Source organism: Thermobia domestica, chromosome 5 (assembly GCF_964235325.1).
Source record: "Thermobia domestica chromosome 5, izTheDome1.hap1.1, whole genome shotgun sequence".
NCBI classification, from domain to species: domain Eukaryota; kingdom Metazoa; phylum Arthropoda; class Insecta; order Zygentoma; family Lepismatidae; genus Thermobia; species Thermobia domestica.
In genome coordinates this window covers 247,316,854-247,329,397 of record NC_137458.1, presented here as the reverse complement: position 1 = coordinate 247,329,397, position 12,544 = coordinate 247,316,854, and the positions used below count along the sequence as shown (strand labels likewise).

The window sequence follows — 12,544 nt, the reverse complement described above, 5'->3', positions numbered from 1 at the left end:
CAATCGCAGCTGTGGCAGAGATTTTCGGCTTTCTTTGATCTCAGCACCGAAGCCGATAGTTACGTCACAATTATCCGATAGTTACGTCACAATTATCTTCCAATTAGGGATCATCTTCTCATTGTTCTTTGTCTTACATCTTCAGCCATTACAGGAGACAGGCGTGCAGTGATCGTCGTCTATAACAAAATTGTGAAATTAACTAATATTTCTAAAACTGTGAATTGTTCTTCGTTTTGTATCAGTTAGTACTTGTATGGAATGGTGCTTCCAGTAAGTTTTAAGTTCTTCAACAGCGAGGAATTGCAGTAAAGACGGTGGCAAAGACTCTTGTCTTGATTTTGGTGAGTGGTGACGAGAAGAAGAGGTGAGTTTAGTAAGCCAGATCTGCAGAAGGAGAATTCGTTTGGATATCTCGCAGCTATGTCAATTTTTGAAACCACCGTAAATGATTCTTTCTAGAATCAGGTGGAAAGATATTATGGTAAAATACTCTGGTTAATAGGTTTCGGCTCATCGTTGGATAATCAAGTAAGTGGGGGGGGATGAAAGCTAGGGGGGGGGGAAGAAAGCTAGAATTATCTCAACGCAGAGCGATTGTCATAACAACAAGAAAATGTGTGTACCACACACACATTTTCCCCCAGTGAAAGAAATGTTTAGATTCCCTACAACCTCCAAATTGTTCATTTTCGGTAGTACTGCTCGAAATTAATTTGTATAATTTGGCATGATGTTTTTCTTTGGTTTTCTTTTAAACAATCCTAAACATTATAGTAATTTTGGAAGTGTCAGAAGTCACGGCTAGACTTTAGTACAAGGATACATCAAATTTGCGTACCGATAGCAGGATACTATCGTCAATAGGCTGAATATCTGTCATGTTACTCTGATACCCATCGAGGAAGTTTTAAATATACAGTTGAATGCTAGTAGAAATGTTTAAAAAAAATTGAAGGAAATTAGAATTTCAGAGCGACACTAAAGAAAATAGCCACTACGTCTTTGGTCATAATATGGTAGAAAATCAACATAAATACATAAATGAGAATGGTGCTTCATGAATATGTGTATGACTTTTTTTTCTTTTCTTAGGTTAAGTTAGTATAGTGTAGCTAGGTTAGGATAGGGATTTTAGGTTTAAGTTGTGACAATATTTTCTATGAGTGTTTACCTGTGCTAGTTTGTTCAGTGGGTCCGAGCCTCAAGAGAGGTAGCGAAAAGCGTAAATCCTCTATGCCGGCCACAATTTCAATGCACAGAAGGTTTGAACACCAAAATGAAAAGAAGGAAGTAAAATAGCCAACCACAATATTATGTAGTGAAGTTTTAATAGTATGAGGTGTTTATATTTTGTTGATTTTCATTTGTTCTGTGTCGATCTGATGCGAATATTTATAAATGTGAAGAATATAAAAGAATATGAATATTTCAGGAATATTTGTGAAACTAAACAAAAGTAAATAATGTTTCGGCTCTGAAAGTTAGAAAATCTTTAATGTTAGTTTCTTTCAGCTCAATTCAGATGGGTATGTCAGAATATGCATGTGTAAAGATCCTTTTTATAAAAATTTTCTTGTTCAAATCCACTTACATAAAGAATGTCAAATAAAATTTACTAGCCGTGAAAACCTCTTTCTTTTCAAGAACAGAATAAAACTATCTTGTAGTTTTAAGTAATAGAAATCTTGAGTTACAGTTATGTTTTGGTATGTAAGTGAAGCATGATCAAAGCAAAGAGCAGTACGTACAGAATAACTTTAATGGGAAAATGAGAATAGCTGTGAATTGAGGGAAGAGACTTTCCTTAGTGCGACCGGGGTTGGAAACAACCGAATCTGTAGAAATCTCTTATTTTATCAGTTTTAAATCAAAATCTCAGTTTGGATTTTTTTTTTTTTTGTTGCACGACAAAATTCTGTTTTGGGATTTGTAAGATTTTTTTTTTATTTAGATAGGGCTTTTACAGACAACATCAAGATCTTCATTGTGCTCATTGCCAGCTCCACTCGTAGGTCGATGTCCTGTGTCTGTAGCTGTGGTTCACAACCTATTTTCGGATGGGATGTGGATAATGAACTGCAGGCCTGGGTACCGGACTGTGAGTTGAGATGGAGGAGACTTTGGAATCTTTACATTTTTGGGCAAGATTTGAGTTCTATTTTCCGTAGATGATTGGCTTGGTGAGTGTATCAGTGACTGTTGATGACGAGCCCATACGGGCCCAGTAGGTTCGGTGTCACTAGTCAGTGATACATTCAGCATAGCCTGTAGTCTCAAGGAAAGGGAACATCATACAAAACACAATATCAACATCATCATCATTTTAATTCTTTTATTTTTATTTTTTTTTAAAATCATTTTAATTTATTTTATAATACTTTTTTTAAGTAAAAAATATAAATATATGATAATTTATAATGCATTTTTGTATAGACGTTTTTAATTATTTACAAAATATATTGCAATTGCAATTAAGGATTTAGGCCAGACAATACGTATTTTTGAAGCCCAAAACAGAAGTTGACCTTCTGAACTCCAACTCGTTATGATTGAACTACTGTAAAATATACAGTCTAGCGTTTACGTATTTTTCTTTGTTTCTTATGATATTATAATTTAGTACCTGCCATCATCGAAATAACAGAACAGAAACAGGATTTCACTTATTTTACTTTAAATTAATTCACTGCAGAGTTTGATTTAAACCAACGACTTTTAAGTAAAAATCAAGTGATTTAAATCTTGACATCAATCGCAATTTAAATTAGGCTAATTTAAATTATTCCACTCTGGTGGAAAGAAGTGGGTTTTGGCTATGATACAAGTTTCAATAGCACTTGTCGTGGTTCCACATTAGCAACGCTTCATCTGTAAATATAAAACACAGGTTCTGTACACTGTGCAGAAATGTGCCACCGGTGAAAAAAACACCTAACTAATAGAGGCATTTTCCATATGCACTCACTTATTATATCCGTCGTAAAGCACTTGTAATGATTTTAGACAAGTAACCTTACACTTGTAAACCCAAAATACAGCTGTATTAGATTGTATTTAATTGTGTAGCCTGCAGAAATTTGTTCCTTATAGACATGTGTTTCCATGCAAAGTATTGAATTTTACCTGTATATCTTCCAAAATATGGTGCGCCAAAACTACACCTGGACCTGAAATTGATCATATATATATATATATATATATTGTATTTCAAGTGAAATTATTGTTAATTACATATGATTCTTGCAATTACGTTTTTGTATTTCGTCTTTCCGTATATACAAACGTATAAAGACGAAATTCCATGAATAATTTCTTAGCGACATTTCACCCAAAACTGGAGTTATTTCATCTCATATTTTGCGACATTTTGTATCAACTTGTTAACAACACTGGCTATAGTCCGCTGTGTACGAACGTGGCAGCGTTGCCAGATCTAGCATAATGATGCTAGATCTAGCATAATTTGCATGTCTTTAGCATCTAGCATCTTGCTTTTAGCATCTTGTCCAAATCTAGCATAATTTCAGCAAGTTTATCAAAAAGCCATAAAACTTGGAGATGAGAAAGAAGTTGGTCGTTGGAAGAAAAAGAACGGCAGAAATGTATCATCTTCCATTGATTCATACAGTCGGTAAACCATACAGGCAGTCTTATTTTCCGAAGTAATTTAGAAAAGGCTTTGGGCTTTTCTTGTTGTTCCACCCAGGGTTTTCTAATTCTTTAACTACGACGCATGGGTGGAGCTATGGGGGCCATTCCCCTCAACTTTTTGACAACTTCACTACCTTTATTTCTGATTTCATGACCGCCCCCAGCAGACAATTCCCAACTCCGCTTATGCTGCGAGGTAATTTTCTTTCAAAATATGTAAACAAACACTTTGCATTCATTTATACGATATATACGCCATTGAGGGCCAATCCTGATATCTGTCTGATATAGATAAATATCCTCCTGACTTCTTTCTGATAAGTGTTCTAGAATGTCCTGATAACAATCAGGTGGCTGATAAACCCTAACAGCTGGTTGCTGCTTTGACAGGAAGTTCAATTGTCTGTTAACAGCTATCAGCTACTTGTTAGTTGTCGTGTAGTGAATCATGGGCAAAATCGAAGAATTGTTGATGCTGTCAGAGGACGATGAGGAGATTGTTCAATATATAGCGAGGCCTAGAAGAACTGATCATCAAATTAATCGATCACTTTGATAAATGGGCTGAAGAAGAGTTTTTTGATCGATTTCGATTGACAAACGACAGTTATCGTCACCTGCATGAGGAAATTGCTGACAAGATAAGAACTCAAACTGATAGATAAGTTTTAGTTCGAATATATGCTAATTTATAACGATAAGTAGTACCCGTTGGCTACAAATGCCCGCATATAAGCGCCATGTAATTTATGCAGTTAGAAGATGAAGAAATATATTCTATATAAAAATATAGAGTTTAATTATTGAAATTGAATGATAATGTAAAAACATACCTAAATTATTAATCTAATTTACATATGTTTAGAGGTGGAATATCAAATAAATGAATTAATTAAAAGCTCAGATTGTGTTATCATGTGCAGTATTGTAAAAGGGAGTACATAACGAAATTAACGTTATAAATTTTAGTATTGCTTCTTAGGTTGTAAGGACGAACAACAATATTTCTATGTATAGTGTAACCTAAAAAGGGCTTGTGTATAGCCCGCTCCCCCCAGTTCTTTGTCACCGGAACTGGAAGAGCCACTACTACTACTACTGCTACTACTACTACTACTATTACTACTACTGCTACTTATATCGAGAACAGAACCCAACCAGCCCCTGCGGGGCTTCTAACCCGTTCCTACTACTACTATTGCTACTAACTACCACTACCACTATTACTGTTGATACTTACTACTACTACTTCTGCTACTAGTACTACTACCGCTACTACTACTACTACTACTACTACTACTATTTATACTTAAAGAGCTTCCTTACCGGAAGATTTACATCTTAAATCTTTATAACATGCGATTCCGATTCATTATGAACTAGTATGAATCGTTAGAATCACTATGATTCGTTAAAAATCACTGGGGGGAGCGGGCTATACTCAATCCCTAAAAAGTGTTCATTACTTAAGTTTGTGTTTGCCTTTACGATAGTGTACCCCTAGACTATAACGTGCATCACTGGTGTCTCTGGCATGTAAAATTTGGGGGGACATCGAAGAAAGTTTATTTGTTATTCTGTCGTTAGTAAATAAATTAAATTAGAATGAAATATTGAATATTTTGTACTTCAAAATCTTGGGGGGGACGTTACCCCCTCGTCCACCCCGCCAGAGACGCCTATGACGTGCGTAACAAAAAATACCGGTACTCATTTCTGTTTCCCATGTTTTCAATAGGATAATTTAAACCAACACACTGAAAATGCACTTGACTTTTCAAGTGTTTTCAGTATGAACAACAGAAAACCAACCAATCAAATGGTCCGTTATAACCTTGCTTCGGGTCTGACAGAGTATATATCAGGCACAGTAAATTGTAGAACGAACCACGGGTTAAAGTAACTGGCAACTTCCTGATATCTAATCTTGACTGATAGTAATCAGAAAGAATATCAGGATATTGTAGGACTGGCCCTGAGTCTGGCAACGACTGCACTATTCTCTTTCCAGCCTTAGAAAAAAGTAGATGTAAACAAACCCACCTGACTACCAGTTTGTCGATTACCAGTGATTGGTTGTTGGTCTCAGTGCACTAGTATCCTATCGCAATATAATCCGTACTAAAATAATAATTTCAAATAAAAATACCTGAATTTATCCTACATTTTGTGATAATAAGCGCAATATATATAATATTTAAGAACAGATATAGCTTTATTTCAACCTCACCGATATTTGAACATATAATATTTATTGCGCATGCGTATGCGTTCACGCACCTTCCCCACTTATTTAAAATTATTGTAGAATGCATAGTTTCATGGCGACGATGTGTGACAATAATACATTTTCGTCTCGTGTTATAAAACACAAAAGAGGACAACAGGAACAGAGGCAATCTCGTTTATATAACGATTTAAGAAAATATATATCTCCAACATAGCAGTAGTCAGTGTCAGTCCGTTAATTATAGGGATGGTATCGAGACGAGACGAGACGAGATTTTATATAGTCTCGGTCTCGTCTCGGTTGATAAGTAGCGGTCTCGATCTCGTCTCGAGTCAAAAATCGCCGTCTCGGTCAACAGATGCCTGTCTCGATCTCGGTCTCGGTCTCGAAGACCAAGTCTCGGTCTCGTCTCGAAATATATAGTGTGAAATTAAAATCGTGAAAGTATTATTATCGTACAGTCTGTCGTTTCCGCTTTTTATTTTTTGCCTTCATTCTTGACTTAGAATTATGGTATGATGTACACTACTCATGTCCAAAATGATTGTCGCACATCTATAACTGTCTTCTTGTAAGAATATAATTTGATAATGATTTTGCATGGTACTTTTAATACTGATACTATGTGTATAATCGGGAACTGTATATTTGTGGTGAATTTTATAGGAAAAGAATTATAAATATGAAAATTAGAATGAGTTAAACAAAATGTAGCTAAATGGACAAGAAAGTTTTATTTTCGTTTTATTCTTATTTACTGCTCTTTTGACATGAAATTTGCCACATACATGTCTTTGCCGATTATTCACATACTAACATTATAAGAAATACCAGGCGAATTCGTTATCAAATTATATCCCCACAACAACAAATTTATAGACATGCGACAATAATTTTGGACATGATTGTACCTCTTCGTAGCTAATTTGCTAGCGCTAATGCTTTCCATGTGTGTGTTCCAGGTTCAATCATCTATGGGTATAACATACCCGGGATAAAACCCTTATAGTAACTCATATTTCACTTTCAGCAATAGACTTTCTCTCGAATAGCTTCAGTACTGCCTATACAACTAAACTCTATTAAATTAACTCCAGTACTATACAGTAGTTTATTTCCTTCCTTTGAATCAAAATTGTTCAATACCTCCTAAGGGATAACGCAACACATAGGAGCACGAATGTATTTAATCGCGCCGAAATTGAAATTTACAATTTTCCAGTTATTATCCAATACATTCTAGTTTGACTGTCATTTTAAAAACAGAATATAATATTCATTATCTTAACAAATAGAGTAAATTATTACTACATTATATTTCGTTTCAAATTGATCAAATGCTTTATTACCGTTTCACATCTCAGTGTTTAATTGACACTTTAAAACAGGAACTTCCTTAACCTTGTGGTGGGAGCTACGGCACTCATCTTTGCTATCTGTGGTCTCGGGTTGGATCACCAAACAAGTTAGATTGAAAGTACGATGTTTCGTATAGTTCGCGTCTCACTTTAAGTACATTCTGTTTCTTATACAAGTTCATAATGTCGTAATGTATTACATAAGCATATATCCAGTGCCGTAACATAGATTAAGCTTATTCCTGAGCTCTCAGCGGTGCATATGATCTTTATTTGAGAAAACTAATCGTGCGTTCATTATGTTGAAATTTTATATTGATTGAAAATTACTTGCGAAACATGAACATACACATTATATAAGTATATAGGTAATTCGAGCTATATGTATGTATTTTCTCTGTCCCGGCAATTCGAGTGATTCTTAACTTTTTAGTGTTCTTTTCTATTAATTTTCGTAGTTTTGCTGCAATATGGAGAGTCGAAAATATTTTTTTTCGCTGTACGAATTTCGTTAAATTTTGGATCCGTTTTTACCCTACCTTACCCAGTAAAAGTTATATATATATATATATATATAAACTTTAGAGGTAGAGTATGCTAAGTCACTTTTTGGTCAAAATTGATTTAACAATACTTTTTTTATAATAGACTATGTTCTTTCTAATGGTGTAATAATATAAGTCTAAAAGCATCCTATTGCTTTGTAACTACTTAGTATAGTTTGAAAAACAGTACTATAAGTCTTACTCAAGGAACCGGTTTTTCGCTTCTCCTGTAAAATTACGAAATTATAACTTGGTTTAGTTTATATCTGAGGTCCAGATATAATAAAATCATAACCGTAATCATAATCAACTACTATCAACCCACTGCTGGATGAAGGTCTTCTCTACAACTATTTATCTTGAGCAATTCTTTCTCAGGTTACTCCTCAGTTGTTCTTGATTTCGTCAAACCTTTTTGTACAAGAACCTTTTGTAGGCTGTTTTTCTCTCGTGGTACCCTGTCTAGAATTGTTTTTGTTCATCGATTAAAATTTCTTGCAATATGCCCATCACATTTTCCAGTCCATATTAAAAATCATTTCATTAGTGCCAGTCATAAGTTACCAAATAATTCATTTCTAATTCAAATCCGCTACTTTTGGAGCACAGGCAGCCTAGTTTTTGATCTTCGAATCTGACAAAACTGAAAACCAAACCAAAAATCAACACAATGTGTATTACTAACTGTAAGTCCTTGAATAACTGCATACAACTATGGTATGGATTGAGTTTGAGGTGGTCGGTGGTCAAACTGAAACAAGTGAAATGTAGCTAGGGTGTAATTAGAACTTTTAATTAACCATGGTTTTGTGTACATAACGATTAAGGCTTGGGGGAACAACTACGGTTACTGAAAAGTCATCAGTTACATTTAATTTCAGTTACAATTTGCATTTACATACAGATGGTGATCAGAAAAATCGAAACACCTGTAGTTGGCAACACGTCAAATGCATGGGTTGGCAGTGGTGTCGTGGCGCCCGCAGCGCCGGACCGCTGGTGGTGGTGTGTTAGGTCGGTCTCCATACTACGTCAGGCGCAGTGGAACAACAGTGTCCAGTGGCTGCAGCAGACGGAGGGAGTGTAAAATGGGAGACCTCTCAGATTTTCAAAGAGGGCAAATTGTGGGTACGCGGTTATGTGGAGTGAGTGTGATGGCAGTGGCTACTGTGTTACGTGTGTCGCGTGGGACAGTGTCGAAGGTGATGACGGCCTACACAACACACCGGAAAACCACATCGGGGAAGCGGAACAGTGGGCGGAAGAAAATCATTAGTGACAGGTCACGCCGGGTATTAAAGCGCATTGTCACGCAGAACCGTCGTGACACTGCGGAGCAAGTGACGGAGGAACTCAATCAGCACCTCCCCCACCCTGTTTAGACAATCACAGTCCGCCGCGAATTACATGACATGAACTTACGGGGTCGTGTTGCACGGGCCAAACCGCTCATCAGGGACCATAACGCTTTCGCACGCCGCAAATGGTGCCGCGACCATGAAACTTGGACCGTTGAGGATTGGAAACGTGTGATATGGTCGGATGAGTCATCCTTCACTCTATTCCCAACCACGGGCCGTTTTTATGTGTGGAGAACGCCCAAAGAAGCTTATGATCTGCAGTGTCTCCGTCCAACTGTGAAACATGGCGGCGGCTCGGTGATGCTGTGGGCCGCCATATCATGGTTTTAATTGGATCCTGTGGTCACACTTAGCGGACGAATCACTGCCAACGATTATGTCGCAATTTTACGAGACCACTTGCATCCTATAGTCCGGATGTTGTTCCCGGACAATGACGCCATCTTCCAGGATGATAATGTTCCCTTTCACACAGCTGGCGTTGTTGCAGCGTGGTTTGAGGAACATCAGGATGAAGTTCAACACCTCCCCTGGCCCGCCCAATCCCCAGATCTCAACATAATTGAACATCTGTGGTCCGTCTTGGAAACACGACTCCGGCAACGATTTCCACCTCCATCCTCTCTCACAGAACTGGTCGATGCCCTGCACGAGGAATGGTGTAAAATTCCACTTTCTACCATTCACAATCTCTATGCCTCCATCCCACGTCGCATCAAGGCTGTTCTGAAGGAAAAAGATGGCCCGACATCATATTAATCTGGTAAGTTGCAATTTCGTTCAGGTGTTTCCATTTTTCTGATCACCATCTGTATATTGCTGGAACCAAAACTTTGACATTAACATTAACATTATAAAGACTACGAAAACATTCTTGCACCATAAAACAAATTAAGAGTAATTTAAAAATATTGTGCAGTTTAGATATGTTATTTGCACTATATTTAGAATAATATTTAGCAATTTATTTAAGTTGGCAACACTACTTAAAATAATGGAACTGCGACTTGTAATTAAAACCACTAAAAACTATTGTCGTAATGTTATAGAAGCAAACTAAAGCAACAATCATTATAAAAATTTAACACGAATGCGTTATTTTAAGCAGTACAACAATCACTATCCATGTGTTTGGTATCTCTGAAACGGTTTGAAATAACAATTGTTGTAAATGACATTTGATCACAAGTCTTCTGGAAGCATCTACATGATGAGAAGTGATATGTCAGTACGTTTTCGAAGTGGTCTTTAGACAAAGTTAAATCTTTCATTTCTTGTAACTTTGATCCTTCATTCATTCGAAATACATTATACCATGTTCATAGTATTTGACGCTAAGATACAAATGATGCGCATTGCACCGTCTATGCCATTAGAGATCTCCAAAATGTTGACGTTGGTGATACAGTATTGTGTTTTGTTAGACTGAATAATGTATGTGGTATTGTGGTTTTATTTAATATCTAAATTAGAAAGAGATAATACCTTACATAGTGCAATTTGAGAAAATACAACTTTATTTCGCGTTGGGAAACACTGCTTGTTTATCTAGTGGTATTGCAGAGTATCTAGAAGAATTTTCCCTTCAATATTTCACACAACATGGTACAAATTTTCAGCACTATATATATATATATATATATATATATATATATATATATATATATATATATATATATATATAGAGAGAGAGAGAGAGAGAGAGAGAGAGAGAGAGGATTATATACAACATCAGTGGATTTTGTTTCGGGAGAAGCTTGAGGAACGGGTAAGAAACATTTGTGTTGTACGTGCAATGCGAAAAAATGATCACAAATTTATTTCGGGATGGGCTTGAGCCCGACACCTACCTCCTAAACACGCCACTGTACATCAGTCAACCGTTCCCATATTATCTCACACAGCAGCGAAACAAATTTTGAGTAAAGGCAAAATAGCTGTCAATATTCGAGACGAGACCGAGACTGACCAAGGTTTCGTCTCGATTTATAGAGGTCTGTCTCGGTCTCGGTATGTAAAAGCCCGTCCCGGTCTTGGTCTCGTCTCGGTATATAAAAGTGCGTCTCGGTCTCGGTCTCGGTACCATCCCTAGTTAATTATTTACCAACAAACTGTAGCCTCATAGTCTGGAAATTATGCGACGACAGTGAGTAAGCAGGCGATCTTGCTGTTCACGTCTCTCGCTGCCGAAGCACGTGTGAGCCGCGGAGTAATTCATTTCGCTTTGTTTACGTCTACTTTGTTCTAAGGCTGGAAAGACTTTAGTTTAGTTGAGTTAAAGCTTTGGTGCGTGAAGTATTGAGTTCTATCCACGCATTCTTGTGCTCTGCGTATTTTAAGTTACGTTATCGTATCTCAACTTTGTTTTTTTTTTCTTTCTTTTAAAACTCCTGAATTAGTAATTATGAGGATCTAGCATAAGGCCGCGCCTCCATTGCATCCGAATGCTATTGCGAACGCGAATGCGAATGCGAACTGCGAATTCATGTGCTTCTACTACATCCGAAGTTTTGTGAATGCGAATCAAGTTGCAATGTCTCTTTCAAACCTTCAATGTGAAATATTTTTGCTTGAAAATTCATATCTTTCAGAGCAATAATAATAATAATAATAATAATAATAATAATAATAATAATAATAATAATAATAATAATAATAATAATAATAATAACTGTTAATTTCCTTTGTGTGCAAAATAGAACGAATGCTTCTCCTATTATTATTATTATGCTTCTGTGGCAACCGCTATTTTCACTTTAAAATAAATTAACTAAATAAAATTAGAGATTGCAAAATCAACCAACTTTCTAAGAAAATTTTCTCCATGAGTAAAAAACCCATTTTTGCTATTTCAAACATATTAGTCAATAATTACAAGTATTCGTAAAATCATTATTTGAGGAACAAAGAAGAAATATAAATTGAATAAAAAGTTGCGGTTCGTGTATTAGTTACATCTTCATATTTTAAAGAGAAAACAAAGAAAATTATACATATCTTCCACTCCAACTTCTTTACTTACATCTGCCCATAATTTGTTCACGCTGTGTCGTTTTTGGTAATCTGGATGAGCTTGGATCCACAATGGATCTTTATCAAAAACACAATATATTAAAGCATCAACATCTATTTCCATTTTTATTTGTATTTTATCTCTGCACCTCGCAACATCGTCTGCTTTCACGCAAAACAAACTTTCTTCTCTCACTTAGCGCTCAATTTCTCTGCAGACGACTCTCCATTCGGACGAATTCGGACGAACAATCCCAACATGTTGTGATCGTTCGCATTCGCATCTTTTCGTCGGTTTTCGCGTTTCGCAGGTCGGATCTAGTCGAGGCACTCCAATTTATTTACACGTGCTGGGAAATTCGCATTCGCAATCGCATTCGGAAG

General features: G+C 36.3%; 1 protein-coding gene across 1 annotated transcript in view; it reads left to right on the top strand.

Moving 5' to 3' along the window:
* Positions 1 to 12,544, top strand: part of LOC145686528 (TNF receptor-associated factor 4-like) — a 576,903-nt gene that overhangs the window by 209,341 nt on the left and 355,018 nt on the right. The gene's annotated exons all lie outside the window — the stretch shown is intronic.